Source organism: Lytechinus pictus, chromosome 8 (genome assembly GCF_037042905.1).
Source record: "Lytechinus pictus isolate F3 Inbred chromosome 8, Lp3.0, whole genome shotgun sequence".
NCBI classification, from domain to species: domain Eukaryota; kingdom Metazoa; phylum Echinodermata; class Echinoidea; order Temnopleuroida; family Toxopneustidae; genus Lytechinus; species Lytechinus pictus.
Window position 1 is genome coordinate 37,601,308 of NC_087252.1, and position 18,908 is coordinate 37,620,215.

Genomic DNA, 18,908 nt, shown 5'->3' on the forward strand with positions numbered 1-18,908 from the left:
CCTCGATTTTTTTTAAATACAGAGCATGCATATAATTAACTTTCCCATCAATCTCCCACAAGTACTTTTGAAAAATAAAAACAATAAAAAATAATATAGGGAGCTTCGTGCTCAAGATCTTTGTATTTTAGTATCTATACTTTGGTATTGAAAAAAAAAACATGCTCAAGATCTTTGTCTTTTAGTATCTATACTTTGGTATTGAAAAACATATTCCTGTATCATGCTTTTATTAGTCAGATTAATGTTGGAAGAGGGGGAAATGTATCCTGCATAGTCTTCCATTCGCCTTCTTATGTCTTTAGAAACTGCGCTTTGCAGAATTATTAGTATATAGTGAAACGGTATATTGCTTCTTTTCATGCGCTTTAACATTCTATAAATTTTATATGGAGTAGAGAGCAAAAGCGCAGGCTCTTAAATGCACGCTATAAAAGTTTCATTTAGTGCTACTAATAGAGCGAAGATGATTTATCATGCATGCTCAAATAAATATATATTCATAGCACCTAAAGGAGGTTTGTAGACATTCAGCCTTGCCCTTTTATTGTATTACTTTTTAAAAATGGAGCCTTTTGCAATTCCCGTCTTTTTTTAGGTATGGGTTGACGCTGATTTGCATGAAAAAAAGAGTTGCAAGTGTCCATGTGTTACTTGTGTGATATATTGTTAAAAAAAACTGTGCACTAATATTGCACCAGAAAAAAATATTAATATACTTTTGCTTATATAATAATAATGATGATAATAATAATAATAATCCGATTTTATATAGCGCTTAATACATCGGAACGACGTCTCTAAGCGCTTTACAGATATACTATTACCCCGGTCATCAGATCCTGGATTGCCCGCATACAATGTATGCACCTTCTCCACTCCCTGGGGAGCATTCCAACAAGAGCTCCAAGACTCAATTGCTAGGCATACTACGTAGGCTTTCGCATCATACCCGGTACCCATTAAAACAATTGGGTGGAGAGTGGCAAAAAGTGGATTGACGCCTTGCCAAAGGACGCTAGGCCATGGTGTGATTCGAACACACAACCCTCTGAATACAAGGCGAGAGTCAGAACCGCTACACAAAGACGCTTCCACGTTACAACATTAAAAAACAGTTAAAAATAAAGTGTTGTCGATGTCCATAATTCTGAACGATATGATACACAATACACATCAAAGTTCAGGCTCTCTTTTTAAGTAATACTCTTAGTAGAAACCAACGTTGTTAATCAATCTGTCAGTTTTAAAAAAATCGATATATGAAGAGTTTAGTTGCAAAAGGGGTTAGGTCCACTTTGGACCATTCCGAGAAAAACCATGTTTTTTATTCTCACTTATTGCAATATTCTTATGAGAAACTAAATTGTCATGATGTACTACCCTATCATGTGAACGTAAAATTGGGTATAAAAGAAATCTACCTGTCTTCAATTTTTTTCTATATATTTTTCAAAAAATTGTCTTTGTGGACCTAACCCCTTTTGCAAGTAAACTGAAATGAATCCAATCTCTTTTGATTCACGTTTTCATATGAGTTTCAAATTTTCTTTGGTATCATCAGAGTGACTAAAAATTTAGAGGTTTAGAGACAGAAAACAATAAAATTTATGAAAAATTGACCTAAACCCCTTTGACAAATGAGTTCTTCAGAAGAGTTTTGTTGCAAAAGGGTTAGGTCCACTCCAAGAAAATAATTTTTTTAATTCTCCCATATTGCAATATTCTTATGCGAAACTGAATTTTCATGATACTCTTCCATGAGAACATAAGATTGGGTATAAAAGAAATCTACCTGCCTTCATATTTTTCATGATATTCTTTTCCAAAAAAAATCTGTGTGGACCTAACCCCTTTTGCAACTAAACTGAGATGGACCTAACCACTTTTGAAAAAAGGTGATTTTTCTTTGCCATTTAATAGGAATTTCAACTTTTCTTTGGTATCATCTTATAGAGCTACTAAAAATCTATACATTGAGACATAAAAATCAAATTTGATGAAAAATGGACCTAACCCCTTTTGCAAGTGAGCTCTTCATATTGTACTGTGTATTAAAACTGTCATAATCGCGTTTAAGTATTTTTGCTAATTATACCTGCACGTCTGTCGATTCTTAACATCCTCCTCTTTAAAGAAGCAAACATATAGATATATTCACATTCCCACTTATACCATATTTACATATGACTTGGTTAGAGTGTTGAATCATCAAGCAGGGTCGAACGCTGCGATGAGGGCAACTGCGATCGCGTTTATATTATACTGAAACAAAAAAGGCGAGTTCGACACGGCCCACGGATCACGACATCACAAATATATGCCGTGTTTGACCTCGGTCATGCGGGTTCGACACGGCTTTTTGTTAACACACGAAAAATAGGCGTGTCTGACCCAGTTTACACAGTGACTCGGCACGGGGATTCGACACGCGAACCATGCTCAACACGGCAATTTTTATTTTGGCGGATCAAAAAAGTCGTGTTCGACACCGTGGTGGCTCGCGGATCACACCGATCGCGTTTACACAGCATAAAATTGCCGTGTTGAGCATGGTTCGCGTGTCGAATCCCCGTGCCGAATCACTGTGTAAACACTGTCTTTTGCAAATACTGACCGCTTTGTCCTGGGGAGCGTTTCATCAATATTTTCATCCGACAAGTTGTTAGATCTGACATCTTTCCATGATTTTGATTGGCTGAGAGGCACTGTTCCTATGGTAACTGTCGGATAAAATTGGACTTGTCGGATAAAACGTCCGACAAGTCCTTTCATGAAACACCCCCCTGAGCTTTCAAAAAGTCACTTGCTCTTACACTGAAATCAGGAAAAGCACTGTGAAGAAAACAAAAATATTTCCTTTTTTCCAACAAGAGCAAAAATATGCCTCTGCAGTTTATTAGTTTATTAATAATTTCTATCATAGACATATTGCTCCCTTCCAATGATATTACACCTCTCCCAATCTCATCAGCTATTCCTCATTTTCCAGACCTTTTTTATTTATTACTTTCTCTCCGTGTCATATTAAACAGCGATTATTGCTTATTTTCCCGTTTCCAAGGCGACGCACATTGGCAAGCAAATATAATATCCTGATGAAAGTGACGTGCAAACACTAGGATGTCATTCCGCACCTTGTATACATACCACAACGATCTAACATTCTCATCGTTATTGAAAATACAAACAATTCAATCCTGAAACATGCAAAACACGCGACCAATATCGACACTTTGACAAATGAGTTCGCAGCGCCATATTCTTTAGTTTCGACGTTCTGGTAACTTCTTGTTTTGATCGAGCGCGTTTACGTTTATAATTTGATTCATATCAAATCATGGTGTTTGCATTTCATATTAGGATGCAGGCATATTTTTTTCACCCCGTTTTCGGTTAGAAATATCCTTATTCTAACCGTGCCTTGTGATGGTTTATTTTTTCCAAGTAAGTTTTCTGAATTTCAAGCTATTATCTAAATAATAATTAAAGAATGAAGTAGTTTAAATTAAATTTGTCCACCAACCTCACTAAGTTGTTGCACTTTTAATGCTAAGCTTTAAAAGTATTATGGTTATTTTATGAAATAGTCCTGATTTTTTTTAAATATAAATCTCCTTTGACTCGTCTCCTTGCATAATGATGAATATAAAGTGTAATCATTTGTTTTTAAATATTCAGTAATTACCACAAGATTACATGAATATCACGATATAAAGAGAGAGGTAATACACTCTGAAAAGGTTTACCTAATATTGGGTAAAATGGGAACATGCATGTTGGTTGGGTAAAAAGATACCAAATATTAGAGAAAAAAATTACGCAATGTTGCGTTGAAATTCATCCTTAAAACATGCATTTTGCCCAATATGGGTGGAGCGTTGTGGCCCAGTGGATTAGTCTTCTGACTTTGAAACAGAGGGTCGTGGGTTCGAATCCGAGCCATGGCGTAATTTCCATCAGCAAGAAATTCATCCACATTGTGCTGCACTCAACCCAGGTGAGGTGAATGGGTATACCTGGCAGGAATTTATTCCTTGAAATGCGAGTGCGCTGTAATCTTAGTAATTACGGCTGCCAAGCTACAGCTGGGGTAATAATATCCAAGTCCTTTGGAAGCGCATAGAGACATTATTCATAATGTGATGTGCGCTATACAAGAACTGTATATTATTATTATTATTATATGGGGTAAAAAAAAACAGCAAACATACATGCCAATATTGGGTAAAAAATTTACTCAGTGTTTTTAGAGTGTAAATATCATCGCAAGACGAGGAATTAACTCAAAGTGAGTGATTATTTGCCAATTATCGTCAGTATGATCATGACGATAGAATAATTGACCGAATTTTCAAACAAATTTCACAATATTCAGCAGCTTACTATCGCCCAGACATAACGAGTTTCAAAGGAATGATGTACAGTAAATGATTTTGGAGTGCTTCGTCTGACGTTACAAACAACCAATATTATCAAAATTGAAAGAAAAAAAACGTTTCCCGATCGCATTGCATGGAGTTGTTATATTATGACATAAACATGCATACACACATACACGAACACCCTCCCGCACACACACCCTTACACACACATTATATATATATAATACCACACACTCACACACGCACATGTTTAGATAAGATTTCAGAATTATATCCATTTGTAATAAAAAAAATATAGTGAAATAATGAAATTGAAAATAAAACGTGTTTTCTTTTTTCATATATTTTGTGCTCATGCATTTAAATATATTTATATTCTTAATTTTGTGGGAAAAGAATTGCCATGTTTTTTTTCCTGATTATAGTATTATAGAAGTAAAAAAGAAAATGTTACGTGAGCCTGTCACCATTTCAAAATTTGGATTTGTTTATTGGGAATGAAAATTTTTAAAGCATTTATCCTGAAGCATATATTAGGAAATAGTAAAAAAAAATCGTGTTGATAGTTATTGAAATACCATTATGACATTGCTCGAGATATCTTGAATCGAATGATAATTCATTTACAGTTGTTTGCAAGAATGTTAAAATGTAAAGTGACTTTTATTTCTCAGCCTCAATAGGAATAAAAATTCAATTCTGGTTTCAGGGACCTTCCTCATGATTGCACCTACTAAATTATTGAATGATAACACTTTCATCCTTTTCATGGCCTCGCTTGAATGATTCCATTCTTGTCAAACACAAAACAAAGTCATTCTTGTACAGTAATTCCAGCGGTGCATTTCAATTTATGCCTTAAAGTGCGCATGATATCCAAGTATTCTCTTTATCTTCGACTCGGCTTGAATTTCAGGATAGTAATAAAAGTAATTTCCTAAAAGCCAGACTCATTCACCGTAGATAAATAGCTGAAGTGTATTTGAACCTGATCACATCCCGAGCCAGACAATGATTGCATTTCAAAATATATTGTCATTTTTATTTTTTGATATTTAAAAAAATATATATAGTATAGTCACAAGAGCTCATGGACAATAGCTAGTTGGATCGACACACCTTTCCTACTCTCAACAACAGGCCTTTTCTTGTTTTGTTTCTTCATTTTAGGATTTTCTGGATATTCAAAAAAATATATATAGTATAGTCGCAAGAGCTTATGGACAATGGCAAGTTGGATCTACTCACCTTTCCTATTCTGAACAGTTTGTTCTTCATTTTTCTTTGTTCTCTGTGAAAGTCGACGATTGCAAACCTGACCTTGGCTAAACGTATTGCCAAGACAAACATATCCTCTCTCTAATTATTGTCCCTTATAAAGTAAAGCATGAGTAGTTTCAAGACTAATTAGCTTACAAACACACACACGCACACACATGCGTACTATTTCTTCTCCGACCACCACGCGTAGACACACACACACCCTCCACGCTCGCACCCCCACACACACACCCTCATCCACATGGTACATGGTTTCAACGAAACTCAAAGGCCCGTATTCTGAAGTCAGGTTTAACTTAATAGACCACGGTCTAATTCTGTGCTGAAATTATGGAGAGCCAAAAATTCTGTTTATATTTTATATTTCTTATGTTTACTATTTTGTTTCCTTTTGCTTTCATAATGCTTCGAAATACTTCAGTTATCATTCCCACACAATGGAGGGGGGATCATACGAGTTGATAAATTGGATGTGTACCGTTAGGGATTTGTACCCAATTGGCTCTCCATGGTTAAACCACAACTAATTAAACCAGGGTTTAATTTAAACCCGAGTTCAGAATACGGGCCATAATATACTTCGATGGACCTCGTAGGCCAATTATTCATGTTCCATATATCATCATCCTCCTCTGACCTCCTCAGCACTGTAATTATTATGATTAGTATCGGTTCAATTATTAACATCGTTGTCATGACAACCACTTTTTTGGCCGCTGAATAGTGTGGGCCTACGTTCTTATTTCTGTTTTTAGTATAAATATGTCGACCTCTTTTAGTTTTAACAACACTTCGTCCTCTTACCATAGATCTACTAATAGTAGTCCAATGATTTAACAAGACCACATCTACATGTACTTTCAAAACCGATGCCTTTCACGCTTAAATGCCGCTCTGTGGAAAGATACTTCCGCCATACTCTATCAATCACGCGCGATTTCTTTCGTAGAAGTGGTCCCTCGGGATATCCTCAATAGGCAATTCTCGTTGCTCACAATTGCACTAATTGCTTACAGAGCTCTATCGCTTCACTAACAATGATTCCAATGAGAAATTTCAAAATAATTTAGAGAGAAAATTAATATAATCTGATACACATGTATGTATGTGTGTATGTATGCATATATATATAATTATGAACCATCACTTGCCCAATTCATTACGTGTAAAAAGGAAGTGAGATTTTATTTGGCTTTTTCATATTTGTATTGATATTCTACTGCCAAGAGTATATTTTCATTTGTATTCTCATTTGTATTTTATGCTGTTTCTATCCTCAACATCGACTGAAGCATTTAAATGAATAGTCCGCGAAAAATGGAGAAATTTCGCGATAGAATGAAGACATTCGTCGATAAGTTAAAATAATAGCTTTATTTCTAAAAAAAGCCTTTTCCCTCTTTCTGCTTAAGCACCCCACCCCACTGTATTGTTCGCTAAAAATTTGTTTGGAATTTTGGATCAAACTGTCTGGGTTAGGTCAGCCGAGACAAAGAATAAATAGACAATATAGGATAAGGAAGATAAATATTTTTGTTCATTCAGAAAAAGCATTATTGAATTTCGAGACCAAGTAATACGGTAAGTCGGCAACCCACTTAAGGACGTTCCACAGTTAAAATGAAGTCCATGTCATTTTCACAAAATTTTGCAGAGAGTTACTTTGGTATCTATGCATTATTAAAATGCAAAAGATAATATAGGTTCGTGTACTTATTCTTTTTCTACGGATCTTCAAAGTCGCCGTATTTGAATGATATGAAATGTTGCGCAATCAAGAGAATTATGCCTCTCTTAGACCTCACGAATTCACCAAATGAGTTTAAGTCAATATATATCATGGAGACTCTTCACAATAAAGAAACAGGATGAGGATAGAACATATAACAACAAAATAGGGGGTGAGAGAAGTGGAGGGAGACATATGTAGGTATCTGTATACGTACGGAGAGAGGGATCAGTTGAGCAATGAGAGAGAAAGGGATGTAGGGAGAAAGATAAAAAGGACAACGGGCAGAAGAAGAGGAATTATCATTAGCTATTCGTACACGCAAATAACAAATAATATGCAACATTAATTTTATATAGCGTTTCATCCAATGTTTCTAAGCGAGCGCTGCATACTACCATAACTTTAATTAGCAAGGCTTTATAGCACTACATTTTAATTCCAAAGAGCTATTCACAAAACGGAAAAATTGATAACTATTGGTGCAATTTTTTAGGACGTGCACGCGTAATATTGAAAAATTGATGAAAATCGTGGGATTACTCATATTTTGACCAGACCTCTTAAAAGTACACTTGAGAGCATCACCCATGGGCGGAAATCCCAGGGGGACACGTCCCCCCTACCAAAAATAGTAGGAGGGACACAATATCAAATGTCCCCCTACTATTTTTTATCTTTTATGATGGAGAAAAATTCATCACTCATTATCAAAATAATACATGTATTTTGGACTAACATTTCGTTTTTTTTTTTTTTTTTGCTTGTCAATTTTTTCGGGTTAAAATAACCTTACGCTTTAGGTGATAATTTATATTTGATTTTTATATTTTGTATGCTAGGAATTTTACACGACATTATCAATTGGATTTAGCCCGGCGCCATTTAAGAACGACGCCTGCCAAGAATTTAATAAAGCCCCCAAACTCTCTCGATGTTATTGCGATCTTTTGCACGCAGAATAAATTGAATTGGACTTCGTTAGTTTTTTTTCTAAATTCACAATGCTCCCCTTATAAGTTGCACTTTATTGGAGTGAAAGTAGTTTGTGCCTTCAAGCTAACTCACCATGCAATCATTTGATATTTCTCAATGATTACGAAAGAATAAAATGTCTCTCATCGGTTTATTCGAGTCGGTATGAAAGTGGGAGCGCTTGAAGCCGCAAATGCACTCTATATCATCAGGTGTAAAGACAGTATTGACAGCAACCGGCAGCCCGCTGGCATTTGGAAAATAAGAGGAAAGCAAGGAGAATCAATTGTATGAATTTTTTTACGATTGATAAGACAAAACGTGAATTATTTCCTCCCCGTGTGGCATCGTCAACTTGCTAAAAGGTTTCTTTCGAACTATGCATGAAGGAGATTCAACCCACACCATTTCCATACTGTCCAGGAAATGTTTTGTTTTTTTTTGGAGGGGGGGGGGGTAAATTATGTTATATAACATGTATAATGAGAGAAAAAAATCCGATTCTAAGGACAAGGCAATAAAATTACCATCTAAAACTTTGCTCCTTATTACCATCTAATCACAATTTTAAGATTCAGGAATACATTATACAGGATCTGACAATGCAAGGGAAAAGTTAAAGGATTAACTATTAACTTATGAAATTCAATGTAGCCTCGGTTGGAGAATACAATTTCTAATGTCGAATGTTTTTAGGTTTACCATCGGTTTGTATAAGCATTTTCAATTATTTTTAGAGTATCCAGTATTTTGACGATGGGACCTATGCAAATAGCTTTAATTTGACACGGTGGGCAGAGTTGAAGAGATACATGTACGGAAGATGGGCAGAGAGATAGGACTAAAGCGAGAGAGTGAGAGAGAGAGAGAGAGAAAGAGATACAGACAGACAGAGAGACAGAGAAAGAAAAGGACAGACAGGGGGAGGGTTGCGGCGATGGACCCCAATATTTTACCAAGGGAAAAGGCTTGAGGGAGAAAAAAAAGAGAAAGAAAAGGGAAGAAGATGTGAGATAATACATTATGTTATTATGTAAAAAATTATCACAGAATTAGAATTTTATCTTAAACTTGTTAAAGGTGGAAATTTTTCGTAGCTCGATTCGCTTGTTTGCAGTTTTTATAGCAACTTGGACCCATTAGCTCTGTCTGACCCCTACTTATTTATTTATTTATTTATTATTATTATTATTATTTGGGGGGGGCTAATTACGCCACTAAGCGGGAGGGGAAAGAGTTGGAGAGAGGGGGAGGGGGAGGGGGAAAGGCAGACAGAGTGGGTGAGAGTGAGAAAGAGATGGAGGAGGTAAACATGGTGCTAAAAGGAAGATAATATGATTTGAAATCCTCGGCTGGCTTTTGAACGATTATTCGTCCCAATCGTCCAAAAGGAGAACAATAATATAAACACATGAAATACGATGCTCCCACTTCACCTGTGTTGTTCTACATTTCTTCTAATACCATCGCATATTTCTTAAAAGCTTTTTATCATGCACATGCCAGAAATATTATTATCTCTACTTGTACCATTTTATCACAAACAATCGGATGCGCTAGATATCATAACAATGCAAATGTCAGAGGGTTCAACTTTACGTAGGAAATTTAAACCTTTGCATTTGAACACTTAACTATATTGCTTTTAATGGAAGGCCACTTCTTAAAATAGTAAACACACGTAGGATTCAAACAAAGCATATATGCCAAGAATGCGGAATTCACTACTATTGGTTAGGTTTTCTGGTTGTCTTGGCAACTGTATTTTTCCTCATCTTTACAATGCATGTAAACACAGGGTATGCGTTGATTTTTTGAAGTAGTGAAAAGGGGGAAAATTTTTTTTTTAAAGTGAAGGTTTAAAAAAAGAGGTGTCGGTCGTGCAACTATATAAAACATGACATCACATTTCCAGGTCGTCTCCCACCTCCTCCATATCAAAATGTACAAACTGCTCCCCTGTACATAAATTGATATTCATAATTTCACCACCTTGTCGTAAATGTAATTAGAGTCTATTCCAATTTGATTTATGAAAGAAGTAAAAACAATTAAAAACAAGTTTTACTGTCGTAAATGTAATTAGAGTCTATTCCAATTTGATTTATGAAAGAAGTAAAAAGAAAAGCATTTTTTTTTTGCCTTTTTTTGTTTGGGCTGAGTTTTTGCCTAGCATAGGAAGAGACGTCGAGGGATCCTTTATACCGTAGTCCTTAACCCTATTTTAACTGGGCTATTTCAGACCAGAATGTACTCAGATCTCGGCTGCTGATCGCGCGATCGCCGCGAAAATTTGCACGCGCGTAGAGCCGGATGTAAACTGCAAGACTGTATAGTAAAATTTTCAAAAAGTTAATTGTTTGTATTTTGTTTAATTAATTAATTATGGAAATAAGCGTATGCGATTTGCCCTATTTTTGTGTGTTTATGTTTTATCTTTAACTCACTTTATATAACTAGTAGAATGTTATTTTTTTTTAGAGTATCAATATTTACATTTCTACATTTCTAACAAATATCGACAACAAAATTGCCGAAATGTAATAATAAATTATCTATGTATTTCATTGTTTTTTAATTCTTGTGTATTTCTTTGTTTTTTCCGATTAACTTTGTCGGGGACCCTTTAATAAATAGCATAAAATAAATCCATTAAAACCGAAAAAAGTAAAAATAATGATTTTTGGATCAAAACCAATATTTGCAATGACTTTGTACACGGAATCACGTTTTTTTGAGCAATTTTGGGTCTGACATGCGCTCACGAAATGTTGCATAATAATAGAGCCGCATACTCGGAAGATTTGAAACTAAAAAGTCAGTGAGCGGCGCGGTCAAAATATCCCCCCCCCCATTAGATAAGGATTAAGTGAAATTATGACGTTGCCGAAGACTAAAAAACGTCTAGAAAGTATTGATACATTAACAGACATGAAAAATATTCGTCCCCATAGGCATAATGTGCAATCCATATCTAAAGGACCTTTTATTCAAAACATTTCAAAAACATTACAAAAAAATGAAATAATTAATATTAATGGAGCATTACCTTTTTCTTTTTCCAATAAATTTTAAAACATATCGATATGACAATATATGAAAGTGTATTTCATCTGTTTTCGCTGTTGATCATTATCCTTTTACCATTTTCATTTCCACAACCGCAGTATAGTAGTTAACTCCTGCGTGATAACATGATTTAAATAACCTCTAGGATCGATGAACACGTTAGTTGTGGATTCCGAATTGTTCTCATCTTTCGCTTGGCGGGAAAACGCCTTCTAGAATTACGGTAAAGCAATTTCCAAAATGGAGCAGTAATTGTATAAGCCTGGCGCTGAATTCTTTCTTTATGTATATCTCATTCGAAACGTGTCAAGTAATAAAGTTTGGATCAAAGTTAAACGAATTAATCTAGGGCACAGAGAAGAGAGAACAGATTTTATGCTTCTACGGAGTTATGCTTGTCACAGTGAAATATAATATGTTTTGCGTGCAGATGGCTTGTCAGACACCCTGAAACTTTTACGAGCAAGGAAGTAAAAACAAACAAACAAAAAAGGGAAGAAAATAGAGAAAGTGAAATGAAAAATGCTGAAATAGATTCTGTTTTCAGAATATATTGTACAGATCAATCAATGAATTATATTTTGGTACATGAAATGTCCAAATGTTTTACTCGCTACCATATTTTCTTTTATTGAAAAAAATAACAGAAATTGTACCATATATTTTGTTATTGAAAAAAAAAATTACAGAAATTTTGCCCCTTGCGTCAGGTCTGACCCCCAAAAAGGTTTTTTGCTCATTTCGCCAATGAACAATGGTACAATATATTGCCCGGCCGGATGATGGGCTATGGTCATGATCGTACAACGGCAATTTGAATTAAGTTCCCCTTACGATATTTTGTACGACATGTGGCCCCAAGGAGAATGTTCTTCAACGACATTTCAATCGAAGATGCATCAGTGGTCCTTGGCCATCATTGTCTTTGGAAATTAGGGTTAGGAGGAGCTTTGTTATTTGCAGAACAGAATAAATGCAGAAAATAGGGGTATTATATACAGAGAAATCTGGGCCCCGTCTTACAAACAGTTGTGATTGATCTGATCATTCACAACTATGGAAAGCCAGCAACGTCAACATCTAAAATGCTTGTTCGTTCAAAATATTTTCTAGATATGATGTACATTTAAAAATTTATCATTTTCTTGACAATTTGGTGTTCTCGTCTTTGTTTACAAAGGACATTTTGCAAATTTTCTGTAGAAAAAAATATGACACTGATGGATTTGCACAGAGTTACGATTGATTCGAGCAATCGTAACTCTTTGTAAGACGGGTCCCTGGGTAGGTAACTCAGTATATTACTCCAAATGACGTCACCGTTAGGTTGTCTAACCTCCCCGATCAGAATCCCCAGACACGCCAATGGTGGGGGGGGGGGGTCCGGGCTCACCACCAAGACACACCTTCTGGGAGACCAATCTCCAAAACCCGGGTTCCAGTATCACAAAGAGTTTGAACTCTGGTATCTTTGCCATTATGGTATTAACTGCCATGGTAACAGGACCCAGCAGATGAAAGAGGGGGGATGTTTCACAAAGATTTAAGTGTGACTTTGAGCCGCACATAAATGCCTAGTTGCGTGCGGTATAAATGGCTTGACCGCATTGGTCAGATCGTGCCATGAGGACGCGCACTACTTTAAGTGCTACTCTTACCGTGTTTACACGCTGCATTAAAAAAAGCCGATTCTGCATCGGCTTTTGGTTCTGAACCAAAAGCCGATCACATGTAAACACGGTAAATATAGGCCACCGCACACCTTATGAATACCATGGACCATGCGAAAACCTACCTTCAAATCTATGACTGTGCTTCAATCTTTATAATAAAAAAAGTGAATGTAATATCTAGTCATAATGACGTCATTACAATCGTATGATTAGTTACGATTTGAAACTAATTTGACCTTTACTCCAAAATTAAGGCTTGCAGTCATCCCAAATTGTTATATGTGTATTCTTTCTTCAGTTACTTTGAACCTCAAATAAAAATATACTTTTCATTCAAATTTAGAGAAAATGAGCAAAATGCGATTTGTTCCAAATTGGATCGTGGACCAGTCCTAAGGTGTGCGGTGGCCTCAAGTCTAAGTCATACTTAGATCTTTGTGAAACACCCCCCCCCCCCTGTTTCTTCTTGATGAAACGGGCCCCAGGCGCCTTTTCCTGGAAGTCCAGGAGTCGCGGAGAGTTCCCCTCGGTCGGGGGAAAGTCTCTGAGACGTCTCAAGTAGTTGCATCGACGTCTCAGAAACAAGACAATATCCACCATTATTGAGGCAGGATCGAGACGTCTTCGAGGTCTCTTGGAGTCGTGGAATAGTCTACGAAAAATGCATCACAAAAAACCCAATCAAACGTGCTTTCTTTTCCTGAAATAAATCATTAGCGACGAAGAATAGTCTACGAAAGATGCATCACAAAAAACCCAATCAAACGGGTTTTTTTTCCTGAAATAAATCATTAGCGACGAAGATTTGTGGAGACGTTTTGTAGACATCGCGGATATTACTTCGGGGAAAGAAAGTTTCGGTAGAAAACTAGTCCCAAACTAGTTTCAAGTCCTTATGTCCGTCTACCGCGAGACGTCCCAACATCCCAGTTTAATACACACCAGCTTTCAACCCCCCCCCCCTAACCAAAACATTATCCTCCCCGCTCCTACCACCCGGATTACCGTACGCACTCTATCTTACAGGACGACATAAACTAGAACATCCATAACAAAATACAATCGAAGGATGTTTGAGTGGATTTGGCCGTCTGATATGATAATAATGTTCCACATAATTGACCAAGGAATAACGATCCGGGATTTTGCAATCCCGTAGAATCTACATCTTATCCGTCTGAGGTGCGCCAAAGTGCTATTTTCCATGCATAAATTTACACATTGTCTACCACATTCGCGGTCTCGCGGGACAAAAGGCGTTACAACACAATCAAGTTTTAATTGGATCTTAATGTCTCCCTCGGGCCTTGGGGGCGATGAAACAAAATGAGAATTTCGGATCGAGCTCCATTTTCCTACTTTCTATCCGTCAAACCAACTTTCGAAAAACAACCCAGAGGGTTATTTACATACATATTGGTTTTAGGCAGGGGTCATACATGGTGGCCGGAGGTTGCAAAGTTTGTATAACAATTAATCTAAACTTTATTTAACATGACTGTGTTATGTACCCGCACAATTCTCTACCAAAATGGGCGTGGTTATCACGAGCGTCGATGCCCAAACTTACGTGAGATAAACTCTGATATTAGGATTCATAACAATGATAATTATAACACAAGTTACATTAATATAACAATTTTGCGTTTCTAAGCACTTTACACATAAATCATTGTCACCCCGGTCATTGGATCGTGGAATGCCTACAAACAATGTGTGCACTTCCTCCACTCCCTGAGAAGCAATCCATTAAGGGTATATATCAATATTTGGTTGATAGACATACTACATGGGCTTCCGTGTCCAATGGCCCGAATTCACAAAGGTGGTTTTGCAAACCGACGGTTGAATCCATGGTTTATGTAGATTTCCTATATAAATTACGCTAATTTAGCGCGTATCGGGCGCGTGTATAACAAATGTCCAATGCTGATGCGCGCTTTTGTCACAGTGCGCCAAATTGACGCTTGTTACCATGGTAAGATACGCTATTTTATTCATGAGTCCAGTGTTTGAAGAGTGGACTCATTATTCAAAACAGTGGACTCATGAATAAAATAGCGTGGATAACCACGGCAACAGGCGTCGATTTGGCGCAGTAAATAAGCGTAATTTATACAGAAAATCTGCATAAACCATGTACTCAACCGTGGGTTTTCAAAACCACCTTTGTGAATTCGGGCCAATATGTCGTTTGTCCAGAGTCACGGACGAAACTGTCCTTTCGATTTACCTCAGGCTCCTGATGACACATGACACACTGACCGCTCTGTCCAGGGATGATGCCTTCAAAATACGCCATTCTAAGACTCTTCTTGATCTTATCCCAAGACTCTCTTTCTTCTGCTCCACTCTTGCTAGGTCGTACATCTGTATTAGCTTGTGTATTATCTGCTTCTGCTTGAAGTGGCTGCTCTTCTACATAATACATGTTATCTGCTAATGCAGGTACAAAAGTGGATGTATGTTGATTCATTGATGGAGGCCGAGGACTGATGTATCTGTTGCAAATCCGCCCATTTCGAATAGTGGTGACTTTCAACCGTGGTTGCTTGAACTTGGGCATCTGAAAAACCAAAGTCAGAAAAGCACACATACTTGAAATGATTTTGGTGGCCCCTAACAGCCACCATAAGTGAGCCTTGGTACTAGCACTCATCCTATGTACAAGTTTATGATATTTTTGGTCTCCATGGCCTGTATTCTGAAGACAGGATTAACTTTACCCACGGTCTAACTCTTTGCTAATTATGGAGGGCCAAAACGTGAAAATGCTGTTTATATTGCACCTCTCTTACGTTTTAAATTTTATTTGTTGTTGCTTTCATAATGAAAAGAATACTTAAAGGGGAATCCAACCCAAATAAAAACTTGTTTTTATAAGGAAAAGAAAAATCAGACAAGTTGATAGGTGAAAGTTTGAATAATATTGGACAAACAATAAGAAAGTTATGAATTTTTAAAAGTTGTAAATATTGGTAATCACTATACCCATGGAGACTTCAAATTGGCCGCATATGGGATGTCATAGTGATGTAAGGCAAGGACTACTCTTCCATGTACTCCAATACATTATTATGGCTAAAATGTCATTTTTCCCAAAAGTTTTATTTCAAATCACATTTTTCTTTCATGAGGACATAAAACAATATACTACCTGGGTTATATTTAGATTACTGCCCCAGGGGAATGGGTACTTAGAAGAAAACCACAAATCTCTGATAATAAAGTACATGGCCTATGGGAAAGTTGTCCTTGTCCCTTGTCATAATTTACTTACCCAGTTGCCATTTTGAAATCTACATAGTATTAATGATCTCAATTTTAAAGCAGCTATAACTTTCTTATTGCTTGTCGAATTTCTTTCAAACTTTCACCATTCTGTTTAATTTACCTTTCTCCTTCCCATCACAACATTTTATGGCCAAGGCTGGATTCCCCTATACTTAAGAATACTTCAGTTTCATTCTCAGACAATTGTTATAAACAATTTGAGTGCCAAATTAGTTAATAAATTAGATGTGTAGGGGAAGGCGAGGTAAGTTCAGCATAGGGGCAAGTTGAGCCACCACCCCCAGGTCAATAATGAATGAGTCAGACATTGTGGTGGTGTCATGCATGGATGACCCATTACATAACCCACCACAGTGTTTTCAACTTTGAAATAAAAAGTACTTTTTTAGAGGAAAAAATACAAATTTCAGCCAAAAAAGTAAAAAAGGGTGTGAAATAGATCTTTTCTTTTTACCCGCACACATCTTTAAATATAATAAAGAAATAAGAACAATATTTTTAGACCAGGTATGGATTCTCATTCTTGTCATAGTCTTTTACATGATAGATGCATAAGAAATGTGCAGGGGCGGAAATCTCTCTCAAAAGGTAGGGGGGACAAGGGGCTGGAAAATTTGACAAGCAAAAAAAAAGGTTATCACCCCAAAAGTAAGGTCATCTAGTTCTCAAATAGTGCAAAAATACATGTTTTATTTCGATTTTGAATGATGTATTTCTTACCATCATAAAATACCACAAATAGTAGGGGGGACATTTGATATTGTGTCCCCCCTACTATTTTGAGTAGGGGGGACACGTCCCTCCTGGGATTTCCGCCCATGGAAATGTGTGGATGTGAAAATACTGCATCAAGTTCGAACTGGGGTAATTTGTGCCAGCCAACATGAGGCAAGTTGAGCTATGGGAATTCTTATGGTATGGTACCGTATGATAAAAAAACAAACCTTAAAAAGCCATTTATATGTAGGCAGAAAGGAGCAAATTCACATGACATTTTTTTTACTTTTAGAGGATTTAAGTATTTATAGAGAATTAGCAAGTGAAAAGACTTTAAAAAAAGAAATGACATGCTGATTCTTCCCACATACATTTTGTACATAGTTTTTGTGGCACAACTTACCGCACAGATCGGGCAAATTGAGCCATTTGACATCGCTTTTTCAAAGATCTCAATGACTTTCAGTATGGGGGTAGAAAATTATATATAGGTGAAAAATATTTCCCAAGAATCAAATTTAAAGGCAAGGTCAATTCTAACATGCAAAATGCAAAAAGTGTCACAGCTTACCCCGCTTTCCCCTACTGTTATGGATTTGTGCCCCAATTGGCTCATCATAGTTAAACCACGATTTTAAAGGGGTGATCCAGGCTGCAGATATTTATATCTCAATAAATAAAGTAAAATTAACATAGTATTCATGCTAAAAGTTTGATCAAAATCTGATAATCACTACGAAGTTATAGAGTTTTAAAGATTTTTTTTAAAGTTCTAGGTATGTGGTCATGAATATTCATGAGGTGGGCTGAGTAAACCTTGTACTATATTTTGATACACCAAATTAGGTTTATTCAAAATGTTTCTAGCAAGAACTAAAACAATTGGATTTAGATTATGCTATTTATTGCTGAAATATATTTCATCATTATCGAAACACACAATTTAGAAATATTTATGGAAAAAATTAAAGAATTATGTTTTCATGTTAAAACATCAGCACACCTAATGAATATTCATAAAGACATGCGCCTAGAATTGTTTCACCAACATTTGTTATTAAGTTTTGATGAAATTTTCAGCATTTTGCTCTGAGAATTTTACTCTATTTAAATATAAAAGCTTCAGCCCGGAGTATCCCTTTGGCGGAGGATTAAGGCCTCAACACCCACCCCCGGTCCATTTCTGTATCTATAATTCTGTTCTTCCCATTTTAAAGTTTTAAAGTTCCCCCTTTCTGGATGGAGGGGGAGAGCAAGGCCCTTCGAGCCCTGAATCTGTTCTCTATTTTATGTATGTTCTTATCCCCCTAGTTCCCCTTTCCTTCAATTTCCTTAATTCATCTGCTTCTTTTCCCTCCCAACGTGCGTAACGCAAAGCACCATCAGTGCATGTAGTTTGCAATACCACGTACCCCAGGCAAACACATAGTTTAGTCAGTTCGTTAGACCCCCATATCAGGGTTTAGGCACAACCCATCAAAACATAATTCGATTCCCTCCCCCCCCCCCCGAACGTAACCAAGCATGCCGAAAGTCTATAGTTACTCTAACGTTAGCTCTAAGCTCCGCAGTATATAGTATAAAGGAACCACAAAAAACAAGAAACAGGAACGGACCCCAAAGTAATACTTACAGTTCAGTTCTCAAATAATAATAAAGTACCACTGGCAGACGATGTACTTGCAAAAAAACTAGCGAACTTGGTCGCGTTGGTCTTGGACGAAATCAACGCATGCACATGGGTTCGGTAAAATGGCGATAGTGTTTACGAAAATGGCGATGTGC